The 12,677-nt window shown below is 46.1% G+C and overlaps 1 protein-coding gene across 1 annotated transcript in view; it reads left to right on the top strand.

Annotated features, from left to right (window-relative positions):
- Positions 1 to 12,677, top strand: part of TMX4 (thioredoxin related transmembrane protein 4) — a gene marked incomplete at its 5' end in the record, with an annotated part of 76,679 nt that overhangs the window by 32,870 nt on the left and 31,132 nt on the right. The gene's annotated exons all lie outside the window — the stretch shown is intronic.

Raw genomic sequence — 12,677 nt, 5'->3', positions numbered from 1 at the left:
ATGCAACATCTGTCCACTGATTGCTCAATTCTCAGTCTTCAGTGAGCCGGTGTCTGACGGTCACCGACTCTCTGCTTTGCCCCTCCAGGGTTCACTGGAGTACTGGGCTGTGGAGGGGACAGGCGTGTCTGGCTCGGCTCTGGGCAGATCGCTGAGGGACTGAGAGACAAGTGCCAGTTTAGGCATCTGGGCGGATCCCGACCTTAAAACCGAGATCTTTTCAAAGCCTGCATCGGCTCTGCGACGTCGGCAGACAAGAAGGCTTTAGCCCGCTGTTGGCTGAAATCGGTTTACAGGAGAGCAGAACGATGTGCCACTCCTGTGATCTATAGGAGAAATACAGCCAAAATGGCTTTGGCTATACTTCTCCTTTTAGGCTGGGTTTACACCATACAGCCAAAATGGCTTTGGCTATACTTCTCCTTTTTAGGCTGGGTTCACACCATCGCCAGATCCGTAGCACAGCAGGGGTCCGGTGCGTGCTGGTTCACCATTTCAGGTCCGATTTCAGCCCAAATTTGGGGCTGAATTCGGACCTGAAACGGACCGAAAAGGCACACCTTTTTTCAGCAAATCGCACCGGGCCTGCGGAGATATGTGAACCGGCTCTGTAGAGAGCTACTCGGTCTCCTGTCATGCGGAGAAATTCTCATCCAATTCGCATAGGTGTGAACTCTGCCTTAAATGTTTGCCCAGGCCTTCTATTTGGATAGAATCCCTGATGTATTGTAAAGTTTTCATTATTTTTTTTATTTTTTTTTTCAGAACAAAAACTTCGTTCACAGTTCATTTTCGTTTTTTAAGAAATAATTCTTCCTGTTCCTTCAAAAAAATTTCATCTCTTCAGTCGAAAAATGAAAGTTACCCCACTAACCATTAGGAAATCTAACATTCCAAAATTTTCAAATGAAATTCTACTGGCATACGTCCAGCTTTAGAGTGCTTGTATAATTTACAAATCGAGCCATGGAAGACTTTATTGGCTGTGTTAATAAGAAGCACTACTTATTATTTATTATCGTTATACAGGATTTTAAATGGCGCCCAGTTTGCGCAGCGCTTTACAAATATGAGGGCAGACACTAGTACAGTTACAATGCAATACAGGAGGGATCAGAGGGCCTGCTCGTTAGAGGTTACAATCTAGAAGGGAAGGTCAAGTGATATAAAAGGTAATAGCTGTGGGCTGATGGAGAAAATAAAAGTACTAGGTGGGGGCCGGATAGGCTTCTCTGAAGAGGAATGTTTCAGGAATCACCTAAAAGGTAGATATAGTAAGAGATAGTTGGACAGATTGTGGTAGGAAATTCCAAAGGATGGGGACATTTGGTCAATCCCTGCTCAACTGACCGAATTTCAATCCATCTCTGGGCAGCTTTAAAGACATGCTGCAACAAGGCATTGTTTGGGATGGGAAATCTGCTTTGAGTGACCATCTTGATTAAAACGAATGTACAGTAAATAGACAGCCAGGGGAAAACTTGGAGAGCATCGGGAACTAAGAGAAAGGAATTTTATGGTGAGTACCAAAAAAAAATAGAATTTCTCTTTTCGTCCATGGACGGACACAGCTCCTTTAAATCTTGAAATTTGGGTTATGTTCCTGTTCATATGAGAGGACTAGGCCGAACATGTTAGTTATCTTAAAACATGTAACTTTAACAGAGTTAAACAGCCCTGCCCAGGGGCGGTCCCTCCAGTCATAACGCCTCACCCTGCAGCCTCAGTTTTTTTTTTTCTGCCTAGCAGAGGAGACGGACGTGGCTCCCTTTGGGCCCAGAGTCCTGAAGAGATTTTTAATTTTTAATTTTTTTTGTTTTTGTGATTCTTCTATCAACTGCTGGCTGGATAGTATAGATCCTGGTAGTCTCCCCAGTCTGGTCATCGAGCGCGAACAGTTCTTAGCTACACGCTGGATCGGCCACGACATACCCCATGGCTCCAGGGGCCACATATGACTGGGCTGCGGTTGTCTCACTCACAGTGGACCGGGCTGACAGCTACTCCGTACCATCGGTTGTGGGTCTGTCAGGGACGCGCCAGCAAGTTCTCGCGAGGACGCGTAAGTACGGTTCCTCCTGCCCGGCAGCATGGAACAGCTGGGCATTCCCGGAATTAAGGGGTTCTCCTGTCCTCCCTTTCCCTGCACTGTCACCCTTTTCTCTCCTGCCCTAGGGCCCGCTGCGACCGGGGTGTACCTGTGGGGGGCTCCGGGTCCCTCTGGGGGACCGTGGGGTGCCGGGGTCCGCTTTCTGTGAGGGGGGGGGGGTCTGACACCTGGGAAAGTCCCTGCACGGCCTTCTCGTCCACATTGCAGTGCTCAGGCACCATTTTTATAGCACCAACACAATTTTTTGCGTGCCTGCCTTTCTCAATTAAAAATTACATTTGCGGCCATTTTGCCGTGGCAGCGCTGTGACGCAGGTCGGCATTGCGGGTGGCCATTTTCTCGTAGTCCGCACCCTTTTATCTATGGTGTTTGGCGGCCATTTTGGAGTGGGTTTTGGCCTCTAGCACTGGCTTTCTGAACGGCGCACAGCTCATTCTCCCCAGTCTTTTTCCTCACACACGCTTTGTATACAGGAAGGCGAGCAGCGGTGCTGAGCGGTCTCCCTCTGGGTGGTGAGTCCCCTGGGTAACCCCACCCCCCCCCCCCGGTTGGTGCAGCAAGGAGGGTGGACGACTTAAGTGTTTTTTCACTTAGTCCCTGAGGGCTGTCAGTGGGTGATAATGGAGTCGGTGTCTGGCCTTTCTTCCCCTGAATTGCCAGAGGCAGCAAACGGTGCCCCTGCACCTGCGGTTCCCATGGATACGCTGTCGGCAGTCCTGGAATCATTTGTTGCCAGGGTGGAAGCGGCGTGCAGGCGTAGGGGGCGTAAAAAGCACCCCCTACCCCCGCCATCTTCTGGGGAATGCTCTGACACAGATTCGGGCCTGGCTGCCGCTCAGGACCCTGGTTCTGGTATGTCAGAGGATGCGGACCAGGACCTCCCTGGTGAGGGGGACCCCTCGTCTGGGTCAGTGCAAGACAGGGCAGTTGTGAGTGCACTTATTGATGCTGTAAGGGACTCTCTCAAGCTGGAAGATGCAGCTGGGACTTCCACAGAGGGGTCTGTCTACTTTGGGTCACACAAATCTAACCGTTCTGTGAAAGTTTTTCCTTATGTTACTTTTTTTGATAAGTTCATAGATAAGGAATGGGAACTGCCGCAGAAGTCCTTTGTGGGTCCATCAGCACATGGCGGTCCGTTATCCTTTTGAAAAAATGGACCTCTCCTCCGGTCGTGGACCCCCGGTCTCTCGGGTAAATGAGGTTACCATTCTCCCAGTTGAGGGGACCCCTGCCTTTAAGGACCCTACTGACAGGAGGTCTAAAGCTGTGACCCGTTCCGTGTTTACCATGCTGGGGTCTGCGTTGCGGCCTATTTTGGCTGCAACATTGGTGTCTCAGACACTTACTGAATGGGCAAAGATTTTGCGCCAGACAATGGAGGAGCGTCGGCTTCCCCCTGAGTGTGTGAGGTTGGCCAACCAGTTGGTACAGGGCCTTGTGTATGTCTGTGATGCCACTCTGGATGCAGCTCCCTTGATCTCCAGAGCCTCTGTATCGGCGGTGGTATTGTGCCGCCTAATTTGGCTGAAATGTTGGTCCGCTGACCAAGCATCCAAAAAAGCTCTAGCAGATTTGCCCTTCAAAGGTGGGAGGCTTTTTGGTACCTCGCTGGATGACATTTATTAAGGATGTCACTGGAGGTAAGTGCACACTTCTCCCTCAGTCCTCTAAGGAGAAGGAGCAGCACCGTAAGCCGTGGCCTTCCTATTCCCTGCAGAAGCTGTATTTTCGTCAGTCTGGGTCAGCTGGCAGATCCTCCCAGTCTGACAAAGCTCCAGCTGGGGGACAGAAGCATCCCTGGGTGCGCAAGCCAAACAACCCGGCTACCAAGCCTGCTACCGCATGAAGTTTTGCCCCGTCTGACTCAAGGGTGGGGGGACGGCTTTGCGGGTTTGCAGCTTGGTGGACCTCCCTGCTCTCCGACCAGTGGGTCTCTGAGGTGGTAACTTTGGGGTACAAGATAGTTTCTTTATTGTCCACCAAATAGTCGGGCTGCTTTAATGGGAGCAGTACAAGGCTTGCTTTGGTGCGGGGAAAATTTTACCTGTGCCACTGAAGGAAACATTTCAGGGATTCTATTCGAATCTGTGGTCCCAAAGAAGGACGGTGTATGTCCAATCTTGGACCTCAATGCCTTTGTGAGGGTGCAAATTCATTTGATGGTTGCTGCGCTTCATCCAGGGGGTCTTTCTGGCATCCCTGGACATCAAGGACACATGCTTGCATGTCCCCATCTGCACTGGGCATCAGAGGTTTCTGCTCTTCGCGATGGGCGAAGATCACTATCAATTTGTGGCTCTTCCCTTTGGCCTAGCGTCAGCACCAAGAGTGTTCACCAAGGTGCTCGCCCCGATTTATGGCTTTGCTGAGACAGCGAGGCATTGCTGTCGTGGGCTACTTAGAAGATCTTCTTCTGAGAGCTGCTTCTGCCTCAGAATTGAAGGAAGACGTGTCTATAGCCAGTCGGACCCTCCGGGAATTTGGTTGGGTGCTGAACATTCAGAAGTTGTTCTTGGTACCAACTCAGCGTCTGGAGTACCTAGGTTTAATTCAGGACTCCTTGGAGGCAAAGGTCTTCCTTTCTTTGGAGAAGTTGCAGACACTCCAGTCGGCAGTGAAATTGTTAGCATCCCACAAATGGTCGTCTCTCCGTTTTTTTGCATGTGAGTTCTGGGCCTCATGGTAGCCTCCTTCGAGGCAGTACCATATGCCTAATTCCACACTCGAGTCTTGCAGAAGGAGATCCTGTCCAAATGGAACAAGTCTCCGTTGTCTCTGGATCGTCAGATTCAGCTGAGTCACCTAGTCAGGGCTTCCCCGAGTTGGTGGCTGAGATCCCCGGCGCTTCTGTCCGGGAAGTCGTTCCTTCCTTTCCATTGGACTGTGATCACGACGGACGCCAGCCTGACCGGTTTGGCGGGAGTCTGGGGGGTCCTGTTGGCCGATCAATGTGCTAGAACTTCGAGCGAGCAGGCTATGCCTCTCCTCGTGGTCACAGAGGCTGCAAGGATGTCCAATCAGGATCCAGTCGGACAACGCCACGGCGGTGGCTTATGTCAACCATCAGGGGGGAACAAGGAGCTTGGCTGCGGCATCGGAGGTCGCTCACATCCTATGGTGGGCCGAAAGGTGTGTGCCGGCTCTGTCAGCTGTTTACATTCTGGGCGTAGAAAAATGCCAGGCGGACTACCTAAGTCACCAGATGCTGGAAAAAAAAAAAGGCAAGGAGAGAGGCGCCTCTGGGTGTAGTGGCTTTAAGCAATTTAATAGTTAAAATCATACACATGTGGTTATTACACTCACATTTGAGCAGTATGGAGCAGGCATGTAATGGTTTCTTTAAATGGGGTGAGCTGTCATCCGAGGAGAGGAGTTCCTTTTCCAGTCAGGAGGAGCGCTGTGCGGGGAGGTCACTGCTTCATCAGAAGGAGGGCATCCATAGGGATGTAGAGGGTTCTCAACCCGAGGTCTGGAGCGCACGTGAAGGGCTGGCGAGGGCGGATGACGTCACTAGTATGCGACGCGTTTCAGAGTCTCAAAGCAGTTGATTGATTGACTGCTTACACTCCTTTCTCAAGCATAACAGAGGAGGGGGACGGGACTAGTATTTATTGGTGTGGAGGGGGCGGAGCAATGCGCGGAGGGGGGCGGGACGGAACACGGCGTATAGTGTAGAGATTACTGGTGGGCGTGAACTCAGGAGTGTCAGTATGGAAAAGAGAAATGATGTGATGGACACGGTGATGGGCGTGTGGGACGGGGGCGGGCAAGAGGAGAGTGGCTGGAAGTTAAACGAACGGAGGAAGAGGGGGTGGGGCCGTGAGTGAGACTCGATGGGATGTGATGGGAGGTGTCAGGCGGGGACGGACAGGGACATGTAAGAGGATGGTATAAAGATGAAGTGCAGTGTATACGCAATGGGTGATAATAATACAATAATACATAAAGCAGTAGTAGATATATGAGTTACAAATATATGGGAATGGGCACTAATGAAAATATGTTAATGTCGCAAGAAGTGCGGCATACAAGTCAGGGGGATGAAGAAATGTGTATAGAATAAAAACAGAACAACATATGCTATTAAATATTTATATTAGTATAAATTAATACTAACTATAATTTAAGTTTAGTGAGTGTGTAATCGCTAGATAAATGAAGTGGGAGTAATGGTACTAATATGTGCCAATATACCCAGGGGTGGCTGAGGGTGGCTGAATTATGAAGGGGGGGGGGGGGGGAAAGAAGAAGGGGGGAGGGGGGGGGGGGGAGGGAAAGGGGGGGGGGGGGGAAAAAAAAGAGAGAGAGAGGGGTGGGGGGGAAGAGGAAAGGAGAGGAAGAAGGAGGGGGGGGGGGGAGAAGGACAGGGGATTGGGATATGATCCATGAGGTGTGTACAGTATACATACAGCATATGGATAAAAGGTCTTATTAGATTCATCCTTAAAATGAAATAAAAAATGTATATATACACACTAAATGTTCAGAGGTTGAACAGCAGAAGACATATGTATACAGTAGTATGGACATACATGAATAAATAAATACATATACATTTATATACGAACTACATCATAATACGGAATGTATGGTGAAAAAGTATGAAATACAAGATTTAAAAGTCGAGAATTAAAATAGTTAATTGAAATTAATTAAAAACTATATATGGAGGGAATTGGACGTATATAAATGCATACAATGGCTAAAAAGTATGTACCCATCCATATAAATCTGTATGTGCAAGGATGGATGTTCACCAATAGAGGTACCCTGTGAGCTCTTTTAGCATTATCAATAAAGGCAGATACGTCCATATGTGGAGACATATATGTATATGTATCAGATGATACAGGGGGAGCGTATATACGCCCGTAGGCCTATATTAAAGGGAACGGATGTATGGAAGTTTATTAATAGGAGACAGGTTATAGAATGGTGGCAATCTCTATGCTTTCGTTGATGCCACCCGGGGAGAGGGCATCTAGGGTGTATATCCAATACGTTTCCCTGGCGCATAGTTTTTTGAATCTTTCTGCTGGGGTAATGGTGTTGCTAATTTGTTCTATAACCCATACTTTGAGTCCTATGGTTGTTTTCTGGTGTGCAGTCAAGAAATGTTTTGGCACACTATGGGGATCGGTGCCGCCCTCTATATTTCTTCGATGTTCCCCGAACCGTTGTCTCAGGGGTCGAATAGTGCGGCCTACATACAGCAGGCCGCAAGGACAGGTGAGGGCATACACAACGAAATCCGAAGAACAGTTGAAGAATTCCTTCAAGGGGTAAATTTTTCCTTTGGTTTCAAAACTTTTTTGTCCATGTTGGACAAAGTGGCAAGTTTTGCATTTTGGTTTACGGCATTGGTACATGCCAACCAGAGGTATAAGGCAGGGCACTGCGGGCAGGTTTGGGGTGTATTTCAGTTTGCTTGGGGCAATTTTGCTTTTAAGGTTTGGTGCTCTTCTATAGATCACTTTTGGACGAGCAGGAAGAATCGACTTCAGGTGAGGATCTTGTAGCAAGATGTTCCAATGTTTGGAAATAATTGCTTCCATATTTTTATGTTTTTGGTGGAAGGTGGTCAGAAACCTGGTGGAGCAGTCATCAGTATTTTTCTTTGCTTTGGGGGGTGGTTTATGTAGATAGTGATTGAAGGCATCTTCTATCAACTGTTCCGGATATTGTTTGTCTCTAAACTTTTGTTTGAGATTTTGGCTGAGAGTGATGTAGTCAGTATCTTTGGTGCAGTTTTGTCTAAGTCGACAAAACTGTCCTTTAGGGATATTGTTGGTCCAGTTGGATAGGTGGCAGCTCTTGTAATGCAAGTAAGAGTTACCAGCTGTGGGTTTCGTGTAGCTTTTTGTACAGATGGTGTTGTCTTCATGTCTTAACTCGAGGTCCAGAAAAGCCATGGTGAGGGGATCGGAAACAGAGGTAAAAGACAAACCGTAGGGATTGTGATTACAGTGTTCTACAAATGATTTGATGGAGTCAGTAGGGCCATCCCAGATGATAAGGATATCATCGATATACCTTCCGAAGAAGGCAATATGCGATGTATATGGGTTGTTATTGAAAATATGATTGTTCTCCCAAAAGCCCATCGCAAGATTGGCGTATGAGGGGGCAAAATTGGCTCCCATGGCAGTCCCCTGAATCTGCTGGTAGAAGGTGCCATCAAAGGTGAAATAGTTATGTGTCAAGCAGAAGTTGGTGGCTTTGTGGATGAAGTTGGCCTGGCGTGGGTTGAGTAGTGGTTCAAGGAGAAGAAATTGTTCCAAGGCCATTAGTCCAAAGGAATGTGGTATGGATGTATACAGTGAACATACGTCTAGGGATAGCCAACTGTAAGAAGGTTCCCACTGATAGTGGGACAGTAGTTCTAATAGGTGTGAGCTGTCACGTATGAATGATTGTAATTGGGAGACTATGGGTTGGAGAAATTGGTCTATATAAAGGCTGAGACCAGTGGTAACGCTGTCCATAGCTGCCACTATGGGTCTTCCTGGGGGGTCAATGAGGTTTTTGTGTACCTTCGGTAAATAGTAGAAGTATGGGATTTGGAAAAACTTTTTTCGAAGGTAAGAACCTTCTGTTTTAGTGATTATCTTATCTTCTAGTGCCTCAGAGATCAGGTCATATACTTCTTTGGCATAGTCCATGGTTGGATCACTTTTAAGTTTTTTATAGGTGCTGTCATCCGATAGGAGTCTGTATGCTTCTTTGAGATATGCATCTTTGTTGAGGAGTACGATCCCTCCCCCTTTATCGGCTGATTTAACTATGATGGAATCATCTGATATTAAAGAGTCTAAAGCTTTTATTTCTGACGGAGTGAGGTTATTGTATTTAGATGGAGAGCTGCATAATTTTGTTAGATCAGCGTAAACCACTCTGTAGAAGGTTTCGAGATATGGACCTTTGGACTGATGGGGAAAGAATATGGATTTCGGTTTTAATGTTGACTGGATAATCGGGGGTGATGTAACCGGGTGTTGGGTGTAGAGTCTTAGGAGATCGTCTTCGTCAGACGTCTCATAGCAGTATTCAGGAGAGTAGACGGAGAGGTCAAGGGGACTGCGGGTAGGTGAAATGAGGGGGATGGGCGGGGTAGTGGGATTAAGTTTGTCTTTTTCTTGTTTTATGTGAAAATGTCTCTTTAGAGTCAGGTTTCGTATATAATGGTTCAGATCCTTGAACAAAAGGAAAGGGTTGGGATGATTGATAGGTGCGAAACTCAAACCGCGGCTAAGGAGAGAGGAGTCAGCTGCAGTAAGTAGGTGTGAGGACAGGTTGAAGATTTTTATAGTTTCTGGTATTTTTGTGTGTTTAGACGATTGTTTTCTTCGCCCTCCTCTACAGCCTCTTCTGTGAGCTTTCTTTTTCGTGAAACTGAGGCTGGGGGAGGGCTGGGTACTAAAAAAGTTGATGATGGAGGTGGTGTAACAGGCACGATATTTGTTGCGATGGAGACAGTTGCAGGGATGAGAGGTTCCGGAACTGTTATGTCCATTTGCAGGTTGTTGGAAGATGACGTAGGATTATTAGTGGTTTGAGAGCATATGGGGGGTATCAATAGTGAAGTGGGAATGGCTGGTCTATTATAGAACTGGTTGAGGGCTGTAATCAGTCCATTCTTCTTATCTTTATTAGATGTGTTAGTTTTAGTTTTGCGGGGACCTGCTGAGTAGACAGAGGTAGGTAGTGTGTTCTTAATAATGGTGGTGTGGCATGGTAGTGCCCTATGTTGTCTATATGGAGCGAAATGAAGGGGGAATTGTAAACTCATGAGTGATGGGAGGGGTTGATTGGGTGGGTTTTGGAAGGTAGGGGATGAGGTGGATTTTATGTATGTGGGGGCTGGTGAGTGTTTCTTGTTCCATGAAAAAATTCTGTCTGAGTTATAATCATCAATATCTCGTTTGAATTTTCCTGTTTTAGTATCGATGAGCAGCCGTTCATCTTGTTGTGTATTGTTTTTGAGGGTCTCTAGCCAGCTAGATGGGATGGGTAATTTTTGGCTGGCGATGTCATTTATGATAATTAATAATTGATTTTTGAATTTCTCGTATCTATTGTTTCTATGAGTAATAAGTATTTGCATCCATTTGGTTGTACAGAATTCAGCAATGCTAGCCCATTCTTTTGAGCTCTCGCTATCCAGGAAAGTGGGGCATTCTTTCATCACCCTTAGGCCTCTAGGAGAGACTTTAGTTTCTATATATTGTGATAAGAAGAATTGGTCCCACCATTGTTGGTTGGTGGTTTGTATTAGTCGTTCAAGTTGTTTGAACTTTCCACATAGCGTATAGCGTGATTTGCCAGAGAGTTTGGCGTCATCAGAAAAGTTGATCGGCGTTAGCATGGAGTAGATTTGTTCTAAAATCACATTATGGTTCGTCTCTATATTAGAGATGATGTCCATGATGAGGAAATGAAGTTAAGTAACTGATGGAGTGGTGTGATTCGTGTATAGAAAACAAGAAGAGATAATAAGATGTATTGACGGAAAAGGTATAGATGGAAAAAGTAGGTGTATGTGAGCACATGAACTTTTAGGTCATTCTCATATATATATATATGTAGTTGTATATATATATATATCTTTAGGTATATGCACATACATGTGTGTGCATAAAAAATAATAACGTACTGACAAGATGTTATCAACTGATTCACGGGTGGAGGGGTGATGTGGGATGGGGAAATAAAATAAATAAAAAAATAAATTAAATTAAAATCGGATTAAAATCAAATGAGGTGAATAACCTTAAAAAATGGAAAAAAGAGAATAAGGTAAAATAAAATAAAGTTGGTAGGGAGAACAGGATAATATATATGCTGTGCGCTAGAGAGTATTTAGGTCTGCAGCATTAAAATGGTTCAGAAAACAGCACAGAGACAAGTAAATAATGCGCATAATTACACAAAAACTTCTAGTGTCAGATACAGCATAAATATCAAATATTTAAAAGAGCGGGCAAAAGTCAGGGGATGACAGTTTAGCATAAACTGATCAAAAGTCTGTGTTTGAGATAAAATGGGTAAAACACTTCCAGGGCTGCCATCAGGGGGGAACAGAGACCATGTTCCGGTTTCTAGAAAAAAAGGCAAGGAGAGAGGCGCCTCTGGGTGTAGTGGCTTTAAGCAATTTAATAGTTAAAATCATACACATGTGGTTATTACACTCACATTTGAGCAGTATGGAGCAGGCATGTAATGGTTTCTTTAAATGGGGTGAGCTGTCATCCGAGGAGAGGAGTTCCTTTTCCAGTCAGGAGGAGCGCTGTGCGGGGAGGTCACTGCTTCATCAGAAGGAGGGCATCCATAGGGATGTAGAGGGTTCTCAACCCGAGGTCTGGAGCGCACGTGAAGGGCTGGCGAGGGCGGATGACGTCACTAGTATGCGACGCGTTTCAGAGTCTCAAAGCAGTTGATTGATTGACTGCTTACACTCCTTTCTCAAGCATAACAGAGGAGGGGGACGGGACTAGTATTTATTGGTGTGGAGGGGGCGGAGCAATGCGCGGAGGGGGCGGGACGGAACACGGCGTATAGTGTAGAGATTACTGGTGGGCGTGAACTCAGGAGTGTCAGTATGGAAAAGAGAAATGATGTGATGGACACGGTGATGGGCGTGTGGGACGGGGGCGGGCAAGAGGAGAGTGGCTGGAAGTTAAACGAACGGAGGAAGAGGGGGTGGGGCCGTGAGTGAGACTCGATGGGATGTGATGGGAGGTGTCAGGCGGGGACGGACAGGGACATGTAAGAGGATGGTATAAAGATGAAGTGCAGTGTATACGCAATGGGTGATAATAATACAATAATACATAAAGCAGTAGTAGATATATGAGTTACAAATATATGGGAATGGGCACTAATGAAAATATGTTAATGTCGCAAGAAGTGCGGCATACAAGTCAGGGGGATGAAGAAATGTGTATAGAATAAAAACAGAACAACATATGCTATTAAATATTTATATTAGTATAAATTAATACTAACTATAATTTAAGTTTAGTGAGTGTGTAATCGCTAGATAAATGAAGTGGGAGTAATGGTACTAATATGTGCCAATATACCCAGGGGTGGCTGAGGGTGGCTGAATTATGAAGGGGGGGGGGGGGGAAAGAAGAAGGGGGAAGAGGGGGGGGGGGGAGGAAAGGGGGGGAGGGGGGAAAAAAAAGAGAGAGAGAGGGGGGGGGGGGGAGAGGAAAGGAGAGGAAGAAGGAGGGGGGGGGGGGAGAAGGACAGGGGATTGGGATATGATCCATGAGGTGTGTACAGTATACATACAGCATATGGATAAAAGGTCTTATTAGATTCATCCTTAAAATGAAATAAAAAATGTATATATACACACTAAATGTTCAGAGGTTGAACAGCAGAAGACATATGTATACAGTAGTATGGACATACATGAATAAATAAATACATATACATTTATATACGAACTACATCATAATACGGAATGTATGGTGAAAAAGTATGAAATACAAGATTTAAAAGTCGAGAATTAAAATAGTTAATTGAAATTAATTAAAAACTATATATGGAGGGAATT

The sequence above is a fragment of the Rana temporaria genome, chromosome 4 (assembly GCF_905171775.1).
Source record: "Rana temporaria chromosome 4, aRanTem1.1, whole genome shotgun sequence".
Classification (NCBI taxonomy): Eukaryota; Metazoa; Chordata; class Amphibia; order Anura; family Ranidae; genus Rana; species Rana temporaria.
The sequence above is the reverse complement of the archived record's forward strand: the minus strand, read 5'-3'. Positions and strand labels throughout refer to the sequence as shown.